The following is a 6664-nucleotide window of genomic DNA, read 5'->3' as shown; positions in this document are numbered from 1 at the left end:
AGAGAACATTTTTTTTGAGCACAGACGAAGACTGTGGATACAGTATGGCTCCAAAGAAACAACCTGGTGTGGAAACTCCCGATCGTGGATGTGGAGTTGACTCCAGTACAGCTCAGGCAACGGAGGATACCACCAGGACTGGTTACATCAGAGTTGTGGAGACACTCTTGCGTCAGTTCATCACTGTCCAGGAGGACAAGGATCGGCGGTTGGAACATCGTTTCAAGAGCCTCCAACACCAATTCACCCAGCTGCAGGGACAAGTGGATCTGGTGCAGCAGTCACGGTCGCAAGTCTCAGAAGAACCTGCAGAGAGGAGCAGAGGTTCACCAGTGAGAATCATGGATTATCCTCGCCTGATGCCGTTTGTCGAGCCTGAGGACATAGAGCACTATTTAACAACCTTTGAAAGGATGGCGACAGATGGCAGAAGTCAGAATGGGCAGTCCATTTGGTACCCTTGCTGACAGGGAGAGCCAGAGCAGCATTTTTGGCCATGCCAGTGGAGGAGTCTTTGAGGTATGACAGCCTTAACGGGGTCATCCTAGAAAAATTTGAAATTAGCACAGAATCTTATAGAATTAGATTTCACTTTGTAGAGTGGGAGCATGGACAGTCTCCAAAGGAGCTGCTGGCACTCCTAAAATTGATCTATGTACAAAATGGTTACAACCTGATAAATACAATGTGGATCAAATAATTGACTTTGTTTTATTAGAACAACTTTTACAGGTGTTCGATGGCAGACTGCGGACCTGGGTGGAGGAACATCATCCTAAAACCTCCAAGGAAGCTGCAGACCTTGCAGAGGTGTTTTTGGCCGCTCATCGTCCAAAGAACCTGCGAAGAGAAGACAAAGTGAGCATGAAACCTAGACCAATGGAACAGCCCAAAGGTATGTCTTGGGTTGATATGGGTACTGGTCCAGTTGGTGCAGTCCACCTACCTGAGAGAAGAGTTTATAGGGAAGGAGTGATTTACCACGGTTGTAACCAGAAAGGCCACATTCTTAGGAATTGCCCCAACAGAAGAGAGACCAAACTTTGTTTTGAACCTTGTCCATTGCCAGCAAAGAAGACTCCTTTGGTAAATAGGGAGAAGATGGTGAGGGTTACTATAGCAGGACGGCAGCACAAAGCACTGATAGATACTGGAAGCATCCAGTCTTTGGTGAGACGAGAGTGTCTGGAGGACCAAGTGGTTGAGTCGGGGCAGAGCGTAGCTCTGAGGTCTATTCACGGTGAAGAGGTCACCTATCCTCTGGTAAGGATAAACTTGGAGATAAAAGGTGTAGGTTACGAGTTGCCAATGGGAGTCATGGATAACATGCCATTCCCTGTACTTTTAGGGTTGGACGTGCCGGGTATTGAAGACTTGCTATAGAGTGCTCTGCAGGCAGAGACACTTATGGTCACAAGGGCTCAAGCAGCCAAGCAGAAGGAGAGATCCCATGATAATTTGGACGAGCTGCCCTTTTCAAAAGCTGAGAATCCGCACACGTACCATAAACCCCGGAGTCAGAGGAGGCAAGACAAGCTCTGGGGCATTCCCCAGAAGGCTGGTAACTTCGTACCTCCACCTGTTCTTCTCGGAGATGCCTTTGACATCCTGAGTGATGTGGCTGCCGCTCAGCGTGATGACCTGAGCTTGCATGTTTGTTTTGACAAGGCTGCGAGGGGACTCCAGGCTAAAACCGGAGAAAAGTTTGTCATAGAGCATGACATACTTTACCACCAAGATGAGAGTGGACAGAGACTGGTGTTGCCGAAGGATCTGAGGGATAGAGTGCTTTTTCTTAGTCATAGCAGCCCTTGGTCTGGACATATGGGGCAAGTAAAGACATCAGAACGGCTTTCTAGGCATTTTTATTGGCCGGGTTGGACAAAGGATGTGGCAAAATACACTAAAGAATGTGCCGAGTGCCAAAAAGTAGGACCTGTAAAAAGGGGAGATAAGGTGCCCTTAATACCACTGCCAGTAGTGGAAGAGCCATTTTCCAGGATTGCAGTCGATCTGGTCGGGCCTTTAGAGCAGAGCCACATTGGTTATAAATACACTTTAGTAGTGTGTGATTATGCGACACGGTTCCCTGAAGCCTTTCCCCTCAAGAAGACCAATGCCAGCAGTATAGCTAGGACACTTATACAGCTATTCTCCAGGGTAGGGATTCCCAGAGAGCTTTTGACTGATCAGGGGTCCAATCTGACTTCCAAACTGATGAAACAAGTGAACAGTTTGTTAGGAATCAGGGGATTAAGGACCACACCCTATCATCCGCAGACTGAGTGGCTTGTAGAAAGGTACAATGCTACATTGCACAAGTTTGTGAATGAGACAAGGTCTGATTGGGACCAATGGTTACCCTACCTGCTTTTCGCATATCGAGAGGTTCCGCAGTCATCAACAGGATTCTCCCTATTTGAACTGCTGTATGGTCGATATGTACGCAGTCCTCTCAGTGTTCTAAGAGAGACTCTAGAAGGAGACAAAAACAGAGCAGAATCAAAGAATGTGCTAACTTTTGTGCTCAAGCTACAGGAGAAGTTTGCCTACCTATCCCAGATGGTGAGAGAAAATATGGAGAAGGCACAAACTAAACAAAAGTCATGGTATGACAAAGCCGCAAGAGAACGTAACCTCGCTGTAGGACAAAAGGTACTTTTGCTGCTGCCTACTTCTGAGAGCAGCTTACTAGCTAAGTGGCAGGGGCCTTATACAGTGACAGCACAAAAGGGTCCAGTCACTTATGAGATTGAGATGCCTGACCATCCACGGAAGCCAAAACAGACATTTCATATAAATATGTTAAAGGCTTGGCATGAGAATACTAATCCTTCCTTCCAGTTTCTCATTCGAAGTGTCTTGGAGGAGGATGAGGCAGAGGAACAGTATTTGCTCTCCAGACCAGATGCTGGAGTGTTGCCCTCGTTGGAACACCTGAGAGACAAACAGAGACGGGATATCCAACTGATCATTCCAGAGGGTTTGTTTGGAGCTCTGCCTGGTAAGACTGAGCTTATACAACATAATATAAGACCTCCCCAGGTCCGGTGAGAACTGTGTATTTCTGCATCCCTGCATGTTTGCAGGAGGTCTTCAAGGAGGAACTGGATCAAATGAAACAACTTGGAATAGTTGAACCATCGGTGAGTGAATGGTGCAGTCCTGTGGTACTTGTACCAAAGAAAAATGGACAAATGCTTTTTTGCGTAGACTATTCAAAAGTTAACGCAATATCTGCATTTGATGCCTACCCCATGCCAAGGGTAGATGAATTAGTGGAACAGTTGGGTCCTGCTAAATGTCTTACAACTATTGATTTATGTAAAGGTTATTGGCAGATACCACTGACAGAAGAGTCGAAGCCACTTACCGCATTTTGAGCGCCCAGATGCCTATACCAGTTCAACCTAATGCCATTTGATCTACATGGGGCAACTGCCAATTTCCAATGCCTGATGGACAAGGTGCTGCAAGGTGCAGAAGACTACGCTAGAGCATATATTGACGATGTGGTAGTGTTTAGTCAATCATGGGAAGACCGCTTAAAGCACCTTGCTGAAGTTTTCAACCGTCTAAAAGATGCTGGTTTGGTGGTAAACTCAGAAAAAACAGTTTTGGCCAAAGGTTGACAAAGTGGCTGCCATCCAGAATCGTCCGCAGCCAACAACAAAGAGACAGGTCCGTTCTTGTCTGGGACTGGTGGGGTGGTACCGTCGGTTCATTCCGAACTTTTCAAGTATTGCAGCACCCCTATCTGGACCACCTGAAAAACCACGCCCCTAGAAACATCAAATGGTCAGAGAAATGTGAACATGCTTTTAAGACATTGAAAAAAGTTTTCTATGAAAATGTATTATTGCACTGCCCTGACTTTTCCAAATCTTTTATTTTACAGGTTGACACCTCAGGGGAAGGTTTGGGCGTCGCTTTAATGCAGGGGGAAGGAGAAGAAAGGAGACCTATTTTGTTTATCAGTCAAAAGCTGTTTGATAGAGAAAAGAAATATGCAGTGTTGGAGAAGGAGGGACTAGCTGTTAAGTGGGCAATTGATAGTTTAAAATATTACCTTTTGTCAACAGAGTTTGTAGTAGAGAGTGACCATAGGGCTTTGCAATGGATGCAGCAAATGAGACATTCAAACGCCCGTGTGGCCCATTGGTATTTGTCACTCCAACCTTACAGATTTCAGGTACGCTATGTGTCGGGAAAAAAAAATCTCGTGGCAGATTATTTGTCCTGACCTTGCGACCTGTAATCTTAAGGGGGAGGGTGTGTGGTAATGCGCGGAGAAAAGGAAATCAAATTCTATTTAGTACATCTACATGCTGTTTCTTAATTAGCATTATCAAAAACATTTCTTGAGCTGAAATATATTTATTGGGGGTGGGGATGTTTTCAAAATGGTGTTCTCCTTTTAGATCAAAAGCCTCGTGCTAATAAGATAAATATTCATTGGGACCTAAGCTCATGGCCCATATTTATCAAGAGTCTTAGAAGAACCCTTAGGAAATGCACTAAAAGTCACACAAGGATAAGAATTTGTCCTGTCGCAAAGTAGGACATAAGAAGTATTTACAAAGATTCCTTGTCCCAGTCGCAGCTAAGAGTAGGAATTCACGTCTGAGAATGAATGATATGATGTCAGGGTTTTACAGCACCTCTTGCCATAAATTGCCACTAATTATGAAGTTTTGTAGTTGCTCAATACTAATGCTAAGACTTCACCACGAAGATAATAATAATAATAATATTCAAAGTAGTAGGAGAAGAAGAAGAATGAAAACATAATAAAGTAGGATATTGCGCTGAAAGCTGAATGTAATTGTTACCACTTACTTTGTCACTCCCAGTGATTTCCTTTTATCATCTTCATTCTTCTAACTCCCCAGGAGTCTCTGCCTGCCTTCTTGAATTGTCCTGATCTTGTAAAATGTAACATACATTTTCCAGGGGTTTGTAGAAACCAAAGCTCAGCATACCTGTGTGATATTTTGCTGTCAGTCAACCTTCAAGCTCTGTTTATGTTCAGGGTAGTATGCTGGCTACTACAGTACAGTTTGCATCCATGACCACCTGTGCACTGATACTGAGATTTCATTTGTGATTCACATACAGTATGCATGCTTATTCACACTTGGGGCAATATGTGTGCGCCGATTTGCATGAATGTGGTTTAGTTTAATATTAGCTAGTGTGGAGTGGTGGAAAAATGTATAAATCCACGTATTACCTCTTGTGTTGTTAGGGCATTCAAAGTTTGATGCAAAATTCAAGAAATAGTTGGTTGTGAAGTGCACAGGTTTTAGCTATTACAAAGCTGCCTTCTTCCCTTTTTGCTTTAATTTTGAATGATAGTGCATCTCCAAAGATAGAATGATCAAGTAACAAACATTATTTGTTATGAATACTATTGCATCTCTGTCAGATAGATATCGTTTTATGGGTTTATTGTTGTACAGCACTTCCAAAACATTCAGCCTTTTGCGGGTTGTACCTGCTGATCTCTGTCTGAATGCTATATTCTGGCAGGTTCTAGTGAGTTAGGACAGTTCACAAGCTCTTCTAAATCCTGGTGAAGTCAGTAGTAGTTTCCTAAATTACAAACACTGAGAAAATGCTTTTATTAATACTCCTAAGAGCAGGTCCACATTTACATTACTCTGAAATTTTTGAGCCTGTTAGGAATGTTTTTCTACTCTGAGACACTTGATATACATATGACCACTGATGCTTTTGGTTTATTTTTTTCCAAAAACAGAGAAATAATATTCCTTTTTGGTGTTTGTATTTTATGCATCTTTCTTGGCTTATTTATGAGCCACCCGCCTCATGTACTCTAAGCCTGTTATTCAAAGAAATGCTTTCCACAGTGATTAGTTTGTATGTCTGGTAAATCCATTGACTGCATTAATTGAAAGCCAGCAGCCATCCGCCCAAGTAGTGTATATTCCAAAAAGTGGTGACTGGGTTTTCTGCACCTAATGTCAAAGAACAATTATGCAGTTGAACAAAGTTGAAGTAAAAATCAAACACAAGAATGCTGAAACAATTAATAAATTATTCAGCTTTAGATGGACTAAGGTAATAGAATACAAAGGTATGGGGATGGGGGAAGAAGCTTATAAGCAAAACATAATGTATACATACATTCTAAGACATATCCATTGCTTTGTATAGCTCTGAAAAATGTATATTAAATGACAAATTAGTTTTTTATTTTACATGCAAAAAGATTTTAAGCTGTTGATCTTGAGACCAGAAATCATCCAAAACATTTATAGAGTATAAATAATAATATTAAAAATGGATTCTTCCTCTTACTCACTATTGAAAATAATAATGATACACTTTTAAAAGTGTATTCTCAAAAACCTTCCACTAATCTGAATATAATTTTCTTGTTTATTACACAATGATTCCCTCATTCTTTAGGTAATTAGATCCCAAAGGAAAGTGGAGACAGTCCTTGCAACATGAATATTTTTTAAATATTTAAGTGCAAAGCAAATTTAGAACACTTCAGCATTAAAAATATGAGCTCCAGCATCACCATAATACGCATCTATACTCTGTAGTAATGGCACATGTCCAACAGGATTTTGGATTCAGATTCAGAAATAGCTATTCATATATGCAAACTAATAAATTCATGTAGAGTTTT

At 41.9% G+C, this 6664-nt stretch overlaps 1 long non-coding RNA gene across 2 annotated transcripts; it reads right to left on the bottom strand.

Moving 5' to 3' along the window:
• Positions 1-692: 692 nt before the first annotated feature.
• On the bottom strand, positions 693-3246 carry LOC127526756 (uncharacterized). 2 transcript variants are annotated; one of them, XR_007934183.1, is made up of 4 exons: positions 3038-3246; positions 2368-2937; positions 947-1081; positions 693-840 (listed from the first exon to the last, which is right to left on the bottom strand). It is a non-coding gene; the product is annotated as an uncharacterized LOC127526756 (long non-coding RNA). The 2 variants fall into 2 exon arrangements; XR_007934184.1 differs by lacking the exon at positions 947-1081.
• Between the last annotated feature and the right edge of the window lie 3418 nt (positions 3247-6664).

This window comes from Erpetoichthys calabaricus, chromosome 2 (assembly GCF_900747795.2).
Source record: "Erpetoichthys calabaricus chromosome 2, fErpCal1.3, whole genome shotgun sequence".
NCBI lineage: Eukaryota > Metazoa > Chordata > Cladistia > Polypteriformes > Polypteridae > Erpetoichthys > Erpetoichthys calabaricus.
Note: the sequence above shows the minus strand (reverse complement) of the source record. Positions and strands in the feature narration are given on the sequence as shown.